General features: G+C 37.9%; 1 long non-coding RNA gene across 6 annotated transcripts in view; it reads left to right on the forward strand.

The window, feature by feature from the left end:
• LOC123617697 (uncharacterized) overlaps nucleotides 1-21,584 on the forward strand; it is a 549,026-nt gene that overhangs the window by 168,818 nt on the left and 358,624 nt on the right. The window contains exon 1 of one of the 6 annotated variants that reach the window (XR_012510258.1): nucleotides 11,896-12,015. The exons of the other annotated variants lie outside the window; for them this stretch is intronic. This is a non-coding gene — a long non-coding RNA (uncharacterized LOC123617697). Of the gene's footprint in view, nucleotides 1-11,895; nucleotides 12,016-21,584 lie in introns of those variants that run through there. 6 annotated transcript variants of the gene reach the window in all.

The raw sequence follows: 21,584 nt of genomic DNA on the forward strand, positions 1-21,584 counted from the left end.
GCTATGAAAACTAAATCCACTGTTGGCAGTGCACGCTCAAGCAAGAAAGTCTATTTGGTGTGGGAAATAGTACTCAACCTTTCATTTTCAGCAATTTAATCAAATCTCTTCTGCTCTCTCAAATATTTATTTAGTTTCCTATAATTTATGGTAACCATGGCACTTAGTATTACCCAGGTGTTAAATCTTATACAAAAAAAGGTAAAAAGAATAGTAAAGAAGTATCAAGTGATGCCCAAGGGAACTTATTAAGTGTATTTCATTTAAATAATCCAATTCAACGAATTGAGGCAGAACTCTTAGAAAAAAAGTACAACTTGAAAGAACTTGGCTCAAATTGGAGCAGGCACCTCACCTGCAAGCTGCTTGGATCATTAATTTTAATAATTTCTATTGCATACTCCTTGGGTAGACTGCTTTACAGTCATTGCATTGGTTGTTACTTACTCTTATTCTGTGATAAAATCAGATGGATTTGAAGATCTCCATTTGAAAGGCGCACAAAAAAGCCAGTGACTTGTGCAAAGGCATAGGCAAGACCACAGACACACTGTTCTCTTTCAGCTAATTTTTAGCTTTTTTCTTCAAAACCCAAGATTTCTTCTGTCTGGAAACAGATCATATCTGAAGGTTAGCTATGTCACCTTGAGGTTCCCCACCCCTACAGTCTCTTACCCTTCTCAGAAACCACTGAATTTTATGCCTTTGTCTTCAGCAGTCACCATCAATTCCGTGCCCCTTCCTGGGCTCAGCTGGTGAGTTTATTTAGTGATTGCTACTTCATCACACCTAAGAACCATTTAGAAGCGAGGGATTCACCCAGAAGCCCACAAAGGCTGGTGGACCACCTAATGAGTTGTGGGCTCACCCTGAAGGCTGCCCAAAGAAGTGGAAGGACTCAGGAGCCTGAGTTCTAGGTCTGACTTTGCCACTATCAAACAACACGACTCTGGGCTAATTTAAAATTTTTGTCCTCAGTACTTTTACCACGATGTGAACTAATTTAATTGGGAAAAAAAATGATTATAATGGACTCTCCAATACTAATATTCTAACATTACAGAGTGTAAAGATTTTGGGCTTTGGAGGCTCAGATCTAGGCTCTGTCCTTAAGTAGCTGCTATTGAGTGAATTTTAAAAAGTGCTTAATGTCAGGAAAATAAAAAGTTTTAAAAAAAGAGGTTGAGGAAGTCATCAGGAGGGAAAAGTTCATCTGTTTATTAGGTTTATAGGACTAGCTGGATCTCAATAAATAATGAACCCACTGAAAAAAAGTTACTTAATTTCTCTGAGCCTCAGTTTCCACACCTGTAAAATGATTGTCGTGGGGTTTCTCTGAAGATAGTCTGCAATATGTTTAATGTACTTGGAACAGCGTATGTGTACCCTAAATGATAACTATTATTTTTACATTACTTCAGGACCAAGTCCTGCAAATTACATATTGTTTTTCTTTCTAAATTTACATCCAAATATTGGAGGAGGGAGAATATGAAAGTTCAAATATAGTATGCTGCTTTTTGTTTTTTAACCATATAAACTCGGTTATTTGTTCATTTAGGTGACATTTTATCCATATATTGGATAAAGATATGTTGGTGATCTGTGGCAAATTTTCTGTCTCAGGGAAAGATTTTTTATAATGTTATCTCCCATGTACGTGAAATTTCCTTTCTCAGGTGGTGATTGCTCAGGTAGTGCAAAATAATTTTGTTGATATTTTCAGCAAGATCTGGACCATTTGTTCAAATCCAATAGTGCAGAGAAATATTATTATAAAGATAAATAAGAAGCAGTAGCATGTACTGGAAAGACAGACTAGATGGAGAGTAAAAACCCACAGCGCCCAGTCCACCTTCCACACTAATTGTAAATGTGACCCCGAATCATTGCTGGGCTTCTGTGGGGCTCTGTTTCATCTGTGCTGTGACTTGTTGAACCATGGTATTCTGATGATGATTACATAGTGGCATTGATGAGTCTGTGCTAATTAGAAATTGGTTATTGAAGCTTGAGGAAATAAATTCAGATTCTCTGTGTTTTAGATACTATTATTTCCCTTCATTAATGTAGGAATCAAGAATATTGATAATCACTACTACTAACAACAGCACTGGTATTTCTGTGTTTCAAATATATTAGTTCATTTGGACTCAAAGCAGCACATGAGATAACTGTTTCTATTCTCTCCCTTTGATGGACAAGGAATGTGTGTGTGCGTGTGTGTGCGCATGAGAGAGAGAGAGAGCATGAGCCCACAACACTGTAGAAATCAGTAACAGTCTGGGTCTTGTTCCAATGTGTTCCTACTCCTGCAGCTTTGCTACTGCAGCCATGCTACACCTGCTTCCATTTAGCCCATGCCCATTAATGCAATGCTAACATTGGGAACTCCGCCTGGATGAATTCTATGCACACATCTCAGGATAACTCAAATAATTAATCATTTATTAATAATCCAAAGAATTACTGACTTTTAAACACATGAAAGCGGAATGTCATCCTTATATGCCTTCCATTGGTCCCAAAGATGACTTTCTGAACGGTGCACAAAGAAGGTAATTTAATTATTTTCCCTAAGCTTTGGGACACTTTATGGAAAAGTGGTCAAATCAGTTTTTCTAATTAAAAAGTATCAAAATAGTTTAAAAGTTATTACAAAAAAATATATTTACTGTAGAAAATTAGGAAACACAGAAAATGACTCCAGTTCTACCAAGTTGAGAACACCTTTGTTAATATTTAACACCTATCAAGGACGGCAATTGTGGTTGGCCCCCTAGGATGGGCAGAGTAGTCAACTTTTAAGGCATTTTTTTCCTTAACCTGATTTTGCCCTTAGAAGCTTTCTCACCACAGTGCTTGTGGAATCCATAATCCTTGATCAGAATTGGCCCATGGGTTGATACCTATTGTCCATCTCTTGTTCCTTTCCAAAGCCTTTCCTCCAAGCCCAACTATTCATATATACACATATTTTAATAAAATTTACATATTTTGCTGGCTTCAAAACAATCAGCTGCTTTAATAATGTGATACCATCTATCCTGTTTTCTATAAAAGGTGCAATTCTTGCACACCAAATCAAAGAATTTTCTCCGCAGCTTTAGGGAATGGTGAGATAAGGGTAGGAAGTTAAAAAGACTTATGCAATCACAGAAACCAATTCTGAAAATGAGCTTTAATTTGACTAGTTTAAATGCAAAATTTTCAAAAGGAGACTTTTGTGGTAAAAATACTTAATACCCAACATTTCGTGTTGAGCCTGCATGCTTTCCAAATAAGGTGTCCCCTGTCCTTCTAAATTACCGAGTGTAAAAGCTGTAATGTTATATGTTCCCAAGGGGCAGAGAGTAATTCAGACATGAAGTAATTTTAATAGAAATCATTCCTCTTTTCTTGGCAAGAGAAGAATTTCAGTAGGAATTTTTCAAAATTACAAAATATCCTTCCCTGGGGGATTCATGCCGCCACTTAGCAGATTTCTCATTTCATTTAACACAAATATTTTGATCCTCAAGGGAAAATCTGCTCAGTTACAGTTTCTGCATTACTGTCTCCCAAAGATAAACGAGGTGCTTTTCTCCAAAATGGACACAGGAGTGGTAAGGTGGGAGGAAAATGATATAAATCCCAGAAAGAAATTTCTAAAAACAAATCATTTACCAAAGTCCTTAAAAAATGGAGACAACCTCCGATTTCTATTTCATTTTCTTCTCAGAATGTTTTTCAAAGAGGAAAGATACTATTTGTCTTTAGAAAGCTAGCCTGAAGGAGAAAGAGAAGATGATCTTGGAAGGCAACTGTGTTTCTCCTCTCTCATCAGTTCAGGTGGACTGCAGTGGCCTCCAGGGTGGGTGGGTGGGTTGAGAGATTATGAAGCTTCATCTGGATTTAGCTGGAAAGTGCTCTCTAATTATCAATGTGTGCTGGGGAGTTGAGAATGAGGATGCTTCCATTTGCTGACCCTGGATAGATGATGTCTCTAGCAGTGCCAGCCCACCTGTGAGGATGGCGTAGCTTGTCCTCAGTGCCTGTCCCCAGATGTCCCCTGCCCTCAAGATCTTCTGAAACTTTGTGCTTAAACCTGCCCTTCCCAACCATCATTAAAAATTCTAGGTTGGCCCATTGATAATTCCATTGAGGTTCCACTCTTTGCCAAATAATAGGCAAAATGAATCTCTCTGGTTGGATATGAGTGCAAATGGGTTGCTTGATGTTTGTCACTCACTTTGTAGGAAAAGTTGAGTTTAAAGGAACTAACTCTGGTTATAATGTCAGGCACCATGAGTTGCTAGGAAAAATGTTTGGGAGAATGTAGGTATTTCTGTCTTCATCAAAGTGGGCATCGTCCTATTCTGTCTCTCTAAAAGATTGACGTTGCTCCTAAGGTCAACTTCAGCACCATGTTTTGGTGATGAAACCATTCCTTTCTTAGAAGGTAAGTGGTTGTAAGGCTACCAGGGAAGGGGGCACTAAATGAACTTTCAAGTAAACCTTGATGTCTACCAATAAATTCAGGCTCACAACTCCTTACATGGTCCTTCAGTTCCAGCTTTATATGTCAGGTCTCAGGAAATTCATTTAGCCATACTTCAATTAAAAACGTAGACCCTAGAAATCTGAAACGATGGCCCGTGGACATCTTTGTATTGTTTTACCCAGGGCAATCATGGCAGCTAAGTACACAGTTGGTGATCAATAACTGTTTTTGCCCCAGCAGTCCTGAAAGGTTAGCAACACCAGGGGCAGTTACTTAAATGACTCTTCAGAGCTCTGCTTCAGCCATATAGCATGTTTATCATGGATTCATGGTTGTTACAAAAATTTGGGGCCAGGAACAATTCTAAGATGCAAGTGGTCAGATGTCTTAGTGATCTTTCTTTCCTACTGGAATGTTAGATGTTTCATTGCCTGAGGGATTGACATCAGTGTCCAAGGTAATTACCAGATGTTTTCACACTAGGTTTTAAGCCCTTTTAGAGGAGAGGATAAGCAGCTTTCTAAAACCACAAGCTGCTGTAAAAAAAAAATACAATTATTTTTTGAAATGGAGTTTTTATGAGCACTTAAGCTCTAAGAATTGTTTAAAGTTATATTTTTAAAAAACCCCATAATACCACTATTTTACATTGGTCTTCAAGTGGCCTCTTTATAAGGAAACAGATTTTATTAGGCCAATAACCTTTCTCCTCTTCTTTATCTTTTGTTTTGACTATGTTAGGCCTAGGAGAAGTCACTCCAAAATCAAGTACATTGCTTAATCCCTGCACTGATGAGGCCAGGATGAGTGTTAAGTTTCCTGTGGCCAATTCAGGGTCAGCAAGGGCTCACCTAACCGATCATTCTTTGCAAATGTTTCATGGGACATGTGTCTTTGAAATCTGGGACAAGAGAATATAACTAGATTAGTGTAAGCCCATCTCAACTACTAAAGAACTAATACTAGCAGTATTTGTTATTAATATTAACAGTTATAACAACAACTAATATATTTTGAGTGCCTACTATGAAACAAACTCTGCTAAGCATTTTACTTACAATCCTCACAACACTCTTACAAGTGATTCCATTTTACAGAAGAGAAAAAATAAAGCTCATAGAGGTTAGGTGACTTCTCTAGGATCAGACTGTTATTAAATGACAGAAACCAGATTTGAAACCAGGTTTGTCTAACATCAAGCCCACCCTCTCTTTATGCCAGGCTGCCTCCAATAATACCATTTGCATAGTAATTTATAATTGATAAAAGACTTTTTCATTTATTTTCAGTCTCATTGAGCTGAGGATTACTCATTAGGGATATAATCTTTGTCACTGCCTCATTAGGGATGTGATCCTTGTCATTGTCTCATGTGAGAACAGTTAGGAAGCTCATTCAGATTCATGCAATTGGGAAAAACGCTGAGCTGTACCTGGAACCCACGTGCTCTGACTGTTCATACTGTGCTAATTCTGTTACATCAAAGATACCCAAGGTTTTAGGGCCAGTGAGAGTCCATAGCTTGCCACCACTGACCTTTTCCTTGGAGGTGCATCTTGCACTGAGAATCAGAAGACTTCTCAAACTTGGCGAGAGTTTATCAGGTACACGGCATGAGGCATGTTCTCCACAGTCCCTACGTCCCAAAAGTTTACACAAATGCAATCCCTAAGCATACTGATAAAGCAAACTCTTGGAAATTAGTAGGCAATTCATGTATGTTAACTCAGTAGTAAATAAATGAGTAAACATATACATAATTACAAAACTTACTAAGCACAGAAAGGACTCAAATGACAATTTATGCCCAATGCCTAAGCTTAAAGTTTGGATCCTATTTGAACTATAGCCAGTTCTAAGATACTTAGCATGAGAGAAAGATCTGGAAGACTGTGGTATAGTTAGAAAAAGGCTGAAAGATATTGAGTGGGCCTGGGAAACAATTTTGGTTCTTATATCTGTGACCTTTTGCTAAAGTGAGCTATTCTAAGTCAAGGGCCATGTTTATTTTTAATGTCTTCTTAGCACACCATCTCCATTGCCTAATAGCATATAGAAACAGGGTTCTTAAACCAAGAATTCATTGATGGGCTTGACATCATTTATGTACTTTCTGGTATTAAAAGTAGAATGAAAGATATGTGTACATTTTTCTGGAGAACCATAGATTTCATGGGTCCTTAGAATGCATGACTTTGCAAAACATACTAGCCTAAAATGACTCTTCCTTCTGGCTACCTGTTAAAATCATCTGTGCAGCTCTTCAAAATTATGAGTGGCCTTTTATCGGTACTATTGAATCAGAATATCCTGGGAAGGGGAGATGGGGGTTGGAGATTCACAAAATACTCTAAAGGTTCTTGTATTTCACTAACAATGTTAAACACTATTGATCTAGTAGGACTTAGTATTGTCATATTATTTGAATCAAGAGGGAAAAGGAAGGTGGGCGATCATATGCCTGTTTCTTGGGGACTTTCAAATTTATTGGTTTTTTTGTCTTTTACTTTTTGTTAGTAACTTTTAGTTTAATTATGCCAAAGCTTTTCTTATAAACTACCTCAAATCTTTTCTAAAAGTAGGTAGTGGTATACTGTTGTGTTTTATATTGTTTACTGTTGTTTTGGTGGCAAGCAAGAGGACTAGATTTTGATTAGTTAAGCCAAGAGTAGAGGAGATTGGAATGACTAGGAATGCTTACAGAACTGAAGAAAAGCTGAAGATATAGCTTCTGGAAAGACCAATACATGGACAGTTCCTGGAGCCTCTTAGCTCAGTTCCCAAGACCTCCAGATTAATATGTTTCTCTAATCAAGGCTCAGAATGCCAGAAAAGGCTCAGATTGGCTCAGATGTCTGCCACCTATGGTGAGAGGTGGGTACAGCCACTGGGAGGCCACCTCTGTGTAGTGGGAATAATTCCAAGGAAAGGAGGAGTCTCAGAAGCTTAGCAATCATATCACTTGATATCTACTCTATCAATAAATTCTGGTTTAGTCAAGTCCAAGGCCAATTTTCAAGAAATAAAAGTTCAGGGAAAATAGGAAAGTCACAGCTTTAGAAAAGGCAGTTCACTAGAGGATTGATTTATTGGTTGGGCTAGTTGTGGCTTAGATGGGAACATCGTTATCAAGGTACTGTGGTTTTCTGGTATTTACTCTACATAGCTGGTAAAGGATCCACTGTAAGAACTGTATAACTGGGTAAGGCAGGGATTACCTGGTGGCTAGTAGACCACAGAATGGAAAGGGCCAGGACACAGAGCAGGGCTTCTCACTTTTGGCACTATTGACATTTGGGTCTCGATAATTCTTCGGTGTGAGTATGTGTACATTGGGGGTGTCCTGTGCATCTTAGGATGTTGTGAAGCATCCCTGGCTTCTGCTCAACAGATGGCATGGCAAACAAACTTGTCTCCCGACATTGCCAAATATACCCAGCAGAGCAAAGTTACTACTGGTTGAGAATTACCTAGAGGATGCTTGGAGAGTGACTGGTTCAATTTGCAAGTCATTATTGTGTTCTTATAGTATGCATTGTGGTTGTCATTGGGGTTATGAGATTGGGACATGCCCCCTCCCTCCCAGCAGTTCATTCAGTAATAGGAGAAGAAGGCACAAATGACACTGCTTGTGTTTCTGTTGTATCATCAGCACCCCGAATATTCCCTGGGACATACTACCTGCGCAAATATATGTTGAAAGAATTAATGAAAATGCATCCTTTATTAGTCTGACCCAGGACAAGTTCAGTAATCTCAAAGAATCTACGTCCTGACTTATAAAATAGGTGAAGTGATACTTACAGGATTGTAGTGAGGTTTAAATAAAACGACGCACACCTGGAACATGGTAGACATTTAATAAAGAATTGTTAGAAAATGAAAGTGTAAAGTGCCAACTGGGATCTTTTCCTTTTTCATCTACAGCTAAACAGTAAGGCAAAGGGTACCACACCTTCTAAATTTGGGGATGGTCTGACAGCCACCTCCCACTGCTCTTACGTAGAGAGGCCATCCCAGCAGCCCCTCACCCCTTGACTATGTAGAGAAAGCTGAGATGGGGAGAGGAGATTGTCCTTTGAAGAAAGGTGAATTCTTTCCGCCCTTGAGTAGAATTTGCCAGGTGCTAACCCTCTGCTGTCAGGAGTACCTAAGAAATTCATCACATAAGTAGGAGATAGGTGATGCTCTCCTATTTATAGGTTGCTGTGTGTGATGTTGCAGGTGTATGGAGAAAGGTGTAGGAGAGAGAGAGTGGGTCTGAGAGATTAAGAGTTTAGGAAGAGGGGGAGGTATCGGCAACATTTGGTGTAGCAGGAAGACCCGATGCTCGTGAGAGCAGCTAGGATTTAAATCGGCTTGCTGGGAACCTGCTGGCTGTACAGAGGAGTAGGTGGCTGAGGAGTGGACTTGCATGGGGGCTAAACCATATTTAGGGGCCAGGGTGGTAAAGGAGGAAGCCAGGTTGTGCCAGCATCTCCTGCAGGGAGGGACCCTCAAGGGTCCTCTGAAGAAATAAATACATCCACAAGAGGAAGCCAGCATTTGGAAACTGGGTGCATGGAAACACCTACATGCTGTTCAGTAGAACAAGCAGCAGAAAAGAGACACAGAACTCACTACCCTGGACATGTGGATGGTCCAGTTATGTGAATAATGGTTTACATCCACAATAAGACCAAATAAAGACTGACTGATAAAAAGTAGTGAGGCTCCTAGTCTAAGGATCCTTAAATTCCCTCTAACCCAGGTCAGGATTGGCCTCCAAGCCCAGGGCAAGGCTGAGTCAGAGGTGGGTGTGGGCGGACTGGAGGGCTGCCGGGCAGCTGGGGGGACAGGTCATTACCCCGATCCACCGATTTTCTATGCTTGTGTTGCATGCTTGCTGGTCTTGCACAGAAACCCTGGACTTCTACAAGAAAAAGGATCTTACCTCACGATATATCAGTAGCACCAGAGGGAGTCTTCATTTCCAAAGGTAATTGCTGCAAACGTGTTACACAATATCATTCATTACTTGCTAGGATTGAGTGTTGAAAGTACATTTCACAAGATAATGAAGTTGTTTCCCAGGACTAAAATAACTGGTTATCTGACTCTTAGGTTCATCCCACATTAGATGTATTACACACACAACTGTCAAAATAAATAACTTACTTGGGATGTGTCAGAGCTCACAACAAGCTGATGAGAAATATGTAGGGTTGTAGAAAGCAAATCAGAGAAGCTGAGTGAGTGAGGGGAAAATAATGGTCCGTGTCAGCAAAGGGACAGCCCAGCACAAGAGATAAAAAGCCTGGTGAGATTTTAAAATGCCCACATTCCCATTTCTGTAGGTTTCAGTGAACAAATAGGGCCACATGTGGTCACACCAAAAATATCAGTTTGAAATGAATTCCCAGCTGCCATAGTGTCTCAGGAAGCTGGCTCTGTAATTTACAAAGATGACAGCCAAAGCCATAAAACTAAAATGGGGGTTTTCAATCAGGTAGCATGAGACAAGTAGGGGGAATCATAGACTAGCTAGGAAAATACATTTTTATCAGGCAACAGGTGTCATTAAAAAAGAAAAAGGTTGGACAGCCTGCTCTGTACAGTTAGAGTTGCAGACGTGGATTTGCAGTCTTCCACGTTGAATGGAAAATTATTTTTAAGGAAGATTTAGGGAATATTCAGAGAAGCTTCCAAGTGGAAATGATAGGCTGAGGGAGGCATGGGCAAACCAAATGATGATGATGATGATAAAAGAAGAGAAAAAAGGAGGAGGAGGAGGAGGAAGAAAAGAAATAAATCTTGCCCAGGCCAGCTAAATAAATAAAAAGCCAAACATGACATATACAAAATATGTACAAAAATGTAAGCTCAATTAAAGAAGATGACAAGGAAGGTGAGCATGAGCAAATATTCCAGGCTTGGCGATATTCTTTCAATGGCTGCAGTCATCTGTCTCATGTGTCATCGCTGTTGGATGATGTCATGTAATAAAATGCTGTGAGTGGCACTGGCGGTTTGCCGCTGTCCCTGGTGTGTGCCTAAAGAGCTCCAGTCTCATGAAGCATCACTCAAGCCAGTGGCCACATGGAGTGCCCCAGTCTGTCCATCTTTGGGCTGATGAGGTTGGAGATTTTTTTTTTTTTTTCTTTTAGAGGTTGGAGAATTTGTTGAGCTTGGGCAGTTGGTGTAGGTGTTTTGAGGCCTGGGACCCTTTCCTGAATTCTGCAGCTTTTCTCTGTCTCAGCCAGACCATTCCCCAGTTTAGGCAATTTTGTGATTTGGCATCAGCATCTTCGCTTTGCCAAAGACAGAGGAAGGAGAAGAGGATTCCTGGAAGAGAAAGCTGAGAGAGAGCTCATGAGCCCGTGGTAGGGGTTGTTTTTTTTCACCTCCAGTAATAGGGCTTTTATGAGCACCGCTATTTGAATAAAATTAACAGAATAAATAGAATCATAGGTGTGAGAAAAGAATCATGGGCTTTGTGGGCAGACGACCATGGATTCCAAGCCTGCCTATTTAGGGCAAATTGCTTATCTCTCTAAGCCTGTGTTCTAGTGAAGAACACTATATATTTGGAAAGCTAAAAAGATGAAATTGATAATCACTTTTACTGAGTACTTTCTAAATGAAAAATTGCCTTTCTGAGTACCTTCTACGTGTCAAGCCTTGTGTTAAACTATCTACAGTATCTCAGTTAAACCTTATCATAACCCTAAGAGATGGGAACCATCACTTCCCTCTCTTTTACAAAGGGAGAGACTAAGAAAGGAGAAGCACCTTGTGAGAGGTCAGAGTTAGTGGTAGAATGGGATTTGAACTAGGTCTGTGTGGCTCCAGACTCTGTGTTCTAACCTCCACGTAAAAGTGCCTGGTTCACCACTGAAACAGTATTTAATAAATGTCATCTCATATTATTACTACAACTACCTTAAATCCACTCAAAAAGGGATGTACATAAAATAAAAAGAACTATTATTGCTGTTTGATGTCTTTTTGATCAAAGGAAATATAAAATGCCCATTCACAAAAATTGAGATATACAAGATTTAAGAAAGAACTTTGAGTTGCCTGCTGCAGTCGAAGTTTTCTGGGACTTGATTTGCATAGAGTTTTAATTTCCTCCTGCATTGTACTTTTTGGTATAACAAATCATGAACATGTTTAAAGGAGACAATTTATCAGAAAAAGCTCCTATTAAAAATTGTATGCTTAATTTCTTAATTAGGTGAATAAGAATGACTGAGGTCTGGCCAAAAGAGTTTTTTTCTTTTCTTTTCAAATAACAGTAGGAAAATAGGCCAGGTGATTAGCAGTCTATTTTTAGGACCTGACAGGTCAGTTTTATTCCTAGGAAAAAAAAAAAGGGCTTAATCTATTTGTAGAACTTGATCATAGCCCAGAGCCATTTGTCACTGCAGGTTAAAAACCTCTGTGCTAAACTTCCTACTTTAAACAGCCTAGACTAATCCCTCTGGAAATCCAGTCTTTCTACCTCATCACCAGATGGCACCAAGCATCTTCAGGGGGAGGAGAGAGAGGTGAGTGGGAAGGTTTACTTTCTGGTGTTTCATCTAAAAAATAAATCCACTTAAAATGCTAAATGCTGAGGGAATAAAATGTACAGAGAAATTGAACCAATTTCCATATTAAGCAGTCCCGCAGCATTCCAGGTCCCTGCCCTAGATCAATTTCATTGTTTCTAAAAGATTAAATCTGATAATCCTAGGAAAAGAGAGTCTTTCTAGAGTCACTTTTTTTATTGTGGTAAAATTTACATAACATAAACCTTAATTATTTTAACCATTTTAAGTATACAGTTCAGTGGTGTGTACAGTCCATTGTGGTGTGCACATCTACACTGTCCCACAACCGTTATCACTATTTCTGGGATGGTTTCATCATTTTAAACAGAAACTTTGTACCTGTATAGAATCATTTTTTAAAAAGCTTTTTTTAAAAAATAATAATAGAAACTTGCAGAGATAATACAGAGAGGTCTCATGTACCCTCACCCAGTTTCCTCCAGTGATTACAGCTTATATAACTAGAGTATAATATCAAAAGCAGGAAATTGATACTGACGTTGCTACAATGTGTGTGTATAGGGGGTGACCCCTCACCCCCAGCTTCATTCAGATATAATTAGCATATAACACTGTGTAAATTTAAGGTGTTCAAGGTGATGATTTGATGTATGTATATACTGTGAAGCAATTTCCATGATAGGATTGGTTAACACACCCATCACCTCACATAGTTACTGTGTGTGTGTGTGAGATGAGAACATCTAAGATCTCCTCTCTTAGCAACTTTCAAGTATACTATACAGTCTTGTTAACTTATAGGCACCATACATTCAATCTCCAAAATTTACTCATCTTATAACTGGAAATTTGTACCCTTTGACCAACAGCTTCCCATTTCCCCCACCCTCCATCCCCTGGCAACCACCAGTGTACTCTCTACTTGCACAAGTTCAGCCCTTCTTGCTTCCACAGACAAGTAAAATCATACGGCATTTGTCTTTCTCTGTCTGACTTACTTCACTTAACATAAGGCCCTCAGAGTTCATCTATGTTGATGCAAATGGTAGGATTTCCTTCTTTATTATGGCTGAATAATATTTCATTGTATATATACCCATTTCCTTTATTCATTCACCCATTGATAGATACTTTGGTTGTTTCTATATTGTAGCTGTTTTAAATAATGCTGCAATGAACATGGGGGTGCACATATCTCCTTGAGACAGTGATTTCATTTCCTTTGGATACATACCCACAAGTAGAATTATTGGATTTTATGATAGTTCTATTTTTTATTTTTTGAGAAATCTCCATATTGTTTCTCATAGTGGCTGTACCAATTTATAGTCCCACCAGCAGCATACATGTGTTCCCTTTTCTCCACATCCTTGCCAGCTCTTGTTTTTTCTTGTGTTTTTGATATGTGTATCATATCCGATAGTTATATGCCATTTTATAACATGTGTAAATTTTGTGTAACCGCCACAGCTATCAAGATGTGTACAAAGTTCACCTCACTTGAAGTCCTTTATCCTTCTCTGTTCATAATATAATTACCTTTCATATTTATTCTACATATGTTGAGAATCAAATCACACATGTTAAACTTTTGGTTTCAACTGTCAAATGTAATTTAGAAAACACAAGAAGAGACAAATGTATCATATTTACCCATATTTTTGTTCTTTTTGTTGTTATTCCTTCCCGAAGTTCCAAGATTCTTTCTTTAATCATTTCCTTTCTGTTTCAAGGCCTCCCTACATGGGAGGTATACTGTTGACAAATTCTTAGTTTTCCTTCATCTGAAAATGTCTTTATCTCCCTTTCATTCCTGAAAGATAACTTTGCTGAATATAGAATTTAAGGTTGATAGTTCTTTTGTTTTTGCACATGAAAAATGTGCTGCTTCCTTCTGGCCTGCATGGTTTCTGATGAGAAATCCACAGTATTTGAATTGTCTTAACTCTGTAGGTAATTTTTCTTTTCCCTTTTGCTGATTTCACAATTTGCTGATTTTTGTCTTTGTTCTCCTGAGGTTGGTTATAATGCATCTTGGAATGGATTTCTTTGGATTTATTCTGTTTGGGGATCACTCTGTTTTTTTGCATCTGTAGATATATGTCTTTTGCCAAATTTGGGAATAGTTTTTTAGCTGCATCCTGTTTGTCCTGTCCTGGGACTGCAGTGACATGAATATTAGATTTTTTGGTGTAGTCCCATAAGTCCTTCAGAACTGGTTCATTTTTCTTCAGTCTGTGTTCTCTCTGTTCTTCACATTGCATCATTTCTGTTGTTCTGTCTTCAAGGTCACTGGTTTTGGTCTTCTGCTTTCTCTTTCCTGCTATTGAGCTCATCCATTGAGTTTTCTATTTTGGCTGTTGTATAGTTCTAAAGTGTTCATTTGACTCTTCTTTGTATTTTCTATTTCTTTGCTAAAACGTTCTATTGTTTTATTTGTTTCAAGAGTGACTGTAATTGCTTATAGAAACACTTTTTTATGATGATCACTTTAAACTTCTTGTTGGGTAATCTTTACATCTGTATTGTGTTGCTGTTGGCATCTATAGATTGTCTTTTCTTGTCCAAGTTTAGATTTTCCTGGTTCTTGGTAATGATGACTGATTTTCACTTGTGTCCTAGACATTTTGAGTATTATGATATGAAATCTGGGTGTTATTTACATCTCCTGTTTTAGCAGGCCTCCTTTGACACCAAGCCAGCAGGTGAAGGGAGATCTTGCCTGTTACCATAGTTGGAAGTAGGTGACCAGGTTTCCCACCGGGGCTCCATTGACACCTCCATGCCATTCCTTGGGTCCCAGGGTTCCTAGCTGGTCCACCTTCTCTCCACTTTTCAGCATCTAGAACTAATTTGCTTTCTATATCATGGGCAGCATTTTTAGCTGTACATAGTGGGAGGAGTAAGAAGTGTATTATGCTATCTTGGTCTTCAACCGAAAGTCCTAGAGTTGTTTCATTTCCTTTTTTTGTGTAGTTGGTGAAACACAGATCCAAGTTAAAACTACAGCAGTGATGATGTTTTTGGACAAAAATTTAAGAGTGTAGACCTCATCAGTTTATTAACTTCTTTCTGAATTATACACTTTGGCAGAAAGTGAGCACTCATTTGTGAATAACTATTTCTACCATACCAAGTACTGCTAGACCTTTTGTTTTTGTAAAAAAAAAAAAAAAAAGATGTAAGAGAGGAATTTAATTTTTTTCTTAAAAATATCAACTGTTTTTTTTTTTCTTAGAAAGTGTTTGAATCTCTTTAAACACACTTGAAGACTTGGGAATTATATATTCTCATTCTAAGCTTTCTGCTCTTGACAAGGCAGACTCAATAGTCTCAAGTGACACACTGTCATTGAATTTTAAATAAAAGTGCCATGGAAGAGGTTGGAAAGCAAAGCCTGCAGTGTGTTTTATTCTTCCTCTTGACTAGAATAAAGCTGCTGAGTTATAGGCTTTAACTATCATGTCACAGAGAAAGCAGTCAAGCTTTACTACACCTGCTAATTACAGACCAAACTCAACAGGAAAACTACCAGAAATCCAGAGAAACCACAGCCTTTTCCTTAAGATAGAAATACCCACATCGTGGCCATAAAGTTAGCAAATAGATTTAGGAGCGTTTAGTTTTAAATAACTGTGATTCCCAGCATCAGTGATACTGTGCAGGGGTAAGGAAAGTTCTTCTGGAAAGGGGCCAGATGATAAATATTTTAGTCTTTGTGGGTGGCACAGTCTGTTGCAAGTATAGCACTCCTGTATTGTAGCATGAGAAAAGCCAGAGCCAATGCATAAACTAATAAGTGTGGCTGTGTTCCAATAAAACTTTATTTACAAAACCAGGCAGCAGGCCAGATAGGGCCAGTGGACCATGTTTGCTGACCTCTGGTATATATACCGTGTGGCAGAATACTTTATTGAAATATTAATTTCTTTTTCTCCCTTCTCATTTCTTCATACTCAGGTGTAAATAGGTTCTTTCATACTTCCTTGACTTAGGGATTTTGAAGGAGCAGAAATGAGACATCGCCTCAAAACAACTTTTTTTTTTTCCTGTCTATCCTGAAATCCAAGGCAGAGGTTACAAAATAGAAGTCTAGAAGTCTGCATATGGCCAACACCATACTTTGCTTAGCCCAAATGTGTGTTTTTTGAAGGCATTTGAATTTGTAGCTAGCATTTAACAATCAGGGTGTTTCAGATAAAAATTTAGATTTCTGACTTTTCTGGAAAAGCTGGCATGCTTGGTAAAATATTCCTCATGGCAAGAACTGGCTAAAACAGAATAGCAGCTACCTCTTTTGGACAGGTTGCCCCAGTCCCTACCACTCCCTGTGGTCTTTTGAAATGAATTCAAGTGTCACCTGCCATTTATCATTTTTTTCATTGACTTCTTTATGGTGAAGCATTATTTCTCTAGTCTAGTGTTTATACCAGTGTCTGTACTTACCGGTGTAAATCTTTGGACTCCTTTTTTCTTAGCTACCATACTTGGCCTAAGGCCATCTTAAAAATAATGCTAGATGTCCCAGATGAGAATGGAACAAAAAAACCACTTTAGGAGGAAAGGAGAAAGGTGACATTTCTCTGAACTGGGCAAGTGTTGAGATGACAGTCGGACCTCAGAGAAATGGGGCCAGTATTGTGCTGTGTTGTGGAACTGGTGGTTTTAAAATAAATTCTTTTAAAAGTGAAAATCCTTTGACACTCTTCACTTGAAACTGGGCTGGTGTTTTTGACTGCCTGAAGGAGCAGAATGTTGTGAAGGTGAACCTGGGTGATTTCTAAGGCAATAAACTCTGCCACTTCTGTTGATTTCTCTTGGGATATCTCCTTTGGGAACCTTCACTAACCATATTAGAAACCTGACTACTGTGAGGTGGCCATGTGGAAAGATCCTGTGGAGAGACCATAGTGAGAAGGAGAGATGCCTGAGAAGTGCCAGCTATTCTGGCTCCCAGCTTTTTGAACAATCTGGGACTTCTAATCTGGATCCCAGATACGTAAATAAGAAGCCTTCAAGATAACACCAGCCCCAGTCACCATCTGATCCAACTTCATGACTCAGCAAAAACCCACCTAGCTGAGCCCAGTTACTCCCCAAAGCAAGATAAGTGATTGTTAGTGCTTTAAGCCACTGTTTTGGGACAGCTTTTTAATGCAATAACAGGTAGCTGAAACAGTGGGAATTCCAGAAAGGAATGGAAAAACCCCAAAGGAACAGCTGCATCATGTCACATGTCTTTCTTGCCTTGGCAGAGAATCCTGTAAATACTAAGCAGCTGGCCTTTAAGAGGCTACTGTGGGCTTGGATAGAGGACACAGATGGTGACCAGTAGAGGCTGGGATGGAACACCAGTGGTCCCATTTTCCTAGCACTACAAAATTTTGGAGCAGTTGGAATGTTTGGAAGGAGAGTCAGAAGAAAAGGGGAAGAGGAGAGGATTCTACCTTTGAGCTTGAATTTCTCGTCTCTGCGGGGTACCTTGAAGTCAGTATTTATTCAATTTAAAGACAATTTAAAAAGCAATACTTCTTAAACATTCTAATTTGAGTACCATGATTCAAATTAGTATGAAATAGGAAGCCCTTGATTTGCCCAGTATCTGAACAGCACCTCTTCTCTCCTCAGCTACTTACAAGTTTGCTAATGCAATAGATACTGTTTAGCCAAAAAGTTGTGAAATTGGTAAACATATGACATCTATCTGCTCTATCAAATACAGTGAATAAAGTATAAGTGAATAAAGATCATTTTGTGGGAAGAGGTCTTGAAGAAAGAAGAATAAGATCATGAAATAAATGATTCTTGATTCTGTTCTCCCTCCTTCTGCTCGTATCTCTTAACAGCATTTAACCTGAACTTGGATATGGGGCAGATACTGAAGTAATCTTTATAGACAATGTCAGCTTATTTTGCAAAGTCAGTTTGCCAGTTTTGACAAATATATTTATGGATTCTTTTGATTGACCTGATTGATTTGGTAAAGGCTATTTTGGAAGCCATGTTTCATTACTAGTGTTTACATAAACTAATAACAAACTATCAGAAGGAAAAATTAAGGAAACAGTCTCATTTACAATTGCATCAAAAAGAATAAATAGCTGAGAATAAATTTAACCGAGGAGGTGAAAGGCCTGTATTCATTGATGAAAGAAACTGAAGATAAATGGAACGTGTACCATGCTTATGGACTGGAAGAATTAATATTGTTAAAATGTCTGTACTACCTAAAGCAATATACAGATTCAGTGCAATCCCTATCAAAACATTCATGGCATTTTTCATAGAACTAGAACACATAATCCTAAAATTTGTATGGAACCACAGAAGACCCTGAATAGCCAAAGAAATCTTGAGAAAGAAGAGCTAAGCTGTGGTGCAGCCATTATGGAAAACAGTATGAAGATTCCTCAAAAAACTAAAAATAGACTTACCATATGATCCAGCAATCCCACTCCCGGGCATATATCCAGAGGGAACTCTAATTCAAAAAGATACGTACACCCCAGTGTTCATAGCAGCACTATATACAATAGCCAATAGACATGGAAACAACCTAAATGTCTGTCAACAGATGACAGTATAGAGAAGTTGTGGTATATTTATACAATGGAATACTACTCAGCCATAAAAAGAATTAAATAATGCCATTTGCAGCAACATGGGTGGACCTGGAGATCATCATTCTAAGTGAAGTAATCCAGAAAGAGAAAGAAAAATGCTATATGATATCACTTATATATGAAATCTTAAAAAAAAAAAAGACACTAATGAATTCATCTACAAAACAGAAACAGCCTTGCAGACATAGTAAACAATCTTATGGTTACCAGGGGAGAGGAGGTGGGAAGGGATAAATTTGGGAGTTTGAGATCTGCAAATGTTAGCCACTATATATAAAAATAGATAAAAAACAAATTTCTTCTGTATAGCACAGGGAACTATATCAATATCTTGTAATAACCTTTAATAAAAAAGAATATGAAAATGAATATATGTATGTATATACATGACTGGGACATTGTACTGTACACCAGAAAATGACACATTGTAACTGATTGTACTTTGGTGAAAAAAGAAAAGCTAAGCTGGAGGAATCATGCTCCCTGATTTCAAACTATAATATAAAGGTATAGTAATCAAACAGTATGACACTGGCACAAGAACAAACACGTAGATCAATGGAGCAGAATAGAGAGCCTAGAAATAGACCCATGCTTATATGGTTAGTTAATCTACAACAAAGGAAACAAAAACATACAGTGAGGGAAAAAGGCAGTCTCTTCAATAAATGATACTGGAAAAATTGGACAGCTATGTGCAAAATAATGAAACTAGACCACTTTATTACACCATATATAAAAAATAGACTCAAGGTGTATTAATTCTTGAGTGTAAGACTTGAAACCATAAAACTCCTAGAAGAAAACATACGTAATAAACTCTTTGGCATTTGTCTTAGCAATATTTTGAATCTATCTCTTCAGGCAAGGGCAAAAAAAGCAAAAACAAACAAATAAACAAACAAAAAAACAACCCAAATGGAACTACATCAAACTAAAAAACTTCTGCACAGCAAAGGCAACCATCAACAAAATAAAAAAAAAATCTACTGAATAGAAGATATTTTCAAATGGTATGTCTGATAAAGGATTAATATCCAAAATAAGGAACTCATACAACTCGCTATCAAACAAACAACTCAATTAAGAAATGGCAGAGGACTTGAATAGACATTTTCCAAAGACGACAAACAGATGGCCAACAGTTACAGGAAAAAGAAGATCAACGTCCCTAATCATCAGAGAAATGAAAATCAAAATAACAGTGAGATACCACCTCACACTTGTCAAAATGTCTATTATCAGAAAGACCACAAATAACAAATGTTGATGAGAACGTGAAAAAAGGGAACTGTCATGCACTTCTGGTGAGAATGTAAATTTAAATTGGTACAGCCACTATGGAAAATCATATGGGGATTCCTCAAAAATTTAAAAATAGAACTACCATATAGTCTAGCAATTCCACTTCTGGGTGTTTATCTGAAGAAGATGAAAACACTAATTTGAAAAGATACATGCACTCCTATGGTTATTGAAGCATTATTTACAGTAGCCAAGCTATGTAAACAACCTATGTGTCCATTGATAGACGAATGGGTAAAGAATATATCTCTAATAGAATATAATATATATTATATTATATATTGTAAGTAGCATAGTTTCTATTTTATAGAAATATATTAAAATATAAAATAGAATACATATACATAAAAATGAATGAAATCATGCCATTTGCAACAGTCATGCCATTTGCAACAACAATAGCTTAATGCTTAAAGGCATTAAGCTAAGTGCAATAGATCAGACAGAGGAAGATAAATACCATATAACCTCACTTATATGGACTATAAAGAACAAAACAAGACAGGAACAGACTTACAGATATAGGGAACAAACTGTGGTTGCTAGGGGGGAAGAGGGTGAGAGAATGGGTGAAATAGGTAAAGAAGGATTAAAAGGTGCAAACTTCCAGTTGTAAAATAAATAAGTCATGAGGATGACATATATAGCATAAGTAATATGGTCAGTTATACTGAAATAACTCTGGGGATAGATGGTAACTAGAGTTATCATGGTGATCAATATCATATCACTGTGTTGTACACCAGAAACTAATGTAACATTGTAAGTCAATTATATTTCAATTAAAAAAGAAGTCATATTTCATTGAGTTATGTTGTCTGGGTTTCATGAATAAGGGCATATGAATAAGGAAGAAAAACTACTTTCTTCCCTGTTTTGTTTTACTGAAACACTTTAAAGTGAGAAAAAGGAAAATATAGATTGGTTGGCCAGTTCTAATATTGGTGTATATCGTCTTTAGTGAATAAATTGAAAAATTAATTTGAAAATAAGCATTGGCTTGCAGATAGGTGTTTCCAAAGATTATGATTAGATATCTAAACGTGTATGTTTATATATGTGTATATGTGTATATTTGATTGTATTTGTGTGTGTGCATGTGTGTGTGTGTATGTGTGTGTGTGTGTGTATAAACACTTCACTCTTTGCTATCTAGTCCAGGGCTTTGGATGAGGAGTTTGGAAACTTCTCAGCAAGTTCTCTGAACTTCTCTTTTGCACTTTGTGTAGTTGTGTTTTAAATGAATACAAAAATACAAGAGAGTTATTTGTCTAAAACTCCCCCATCTTGTTCAGTCTTCTAAATGCAATTTCTTGAAATCATAACAATTTGGATATGGAAATGGGTTTGAGATTGTTTTAGAAAAGAAATGTGGCAAGTTCAGAGCCTCTCTGAAAAGAAGAGGGTTTTTTTTTTTTTTTAAAGCAGTACAGGAAGAAACCTGCAGGGAGACTTAAAAGTGAGAGAAGAGGGCATGGATGAGGCCCCAGAAAGCTCTCCTGCAAATGAACAGCTCAATGAGCCATTTATAAGCAAATAACAGGAGGACTGAAGAAAAAGGGGGAGAGGACTGTTCGGGCCAAGTAATATGGGTAGTTTGAAGTTTGGCAGGAGCAGAACTGAGAAAACACTAAG

Source organism: Camelus bactrianus, chromosome 11 (assembly GCF_048773025.1).
Source record: "Camelus bactrianus isolate YW-2024 breed Bactrian camel chromosome 11, ASM4877302v1, whole genome shotgun sequence".
In the NCBI taxonomy this organism is placed as follows: Eukaryota; Metazoa; Chordata; class Mammalia; order Artiodactyla; family Camelidae; genus Camelus; species Camelus bactrianus.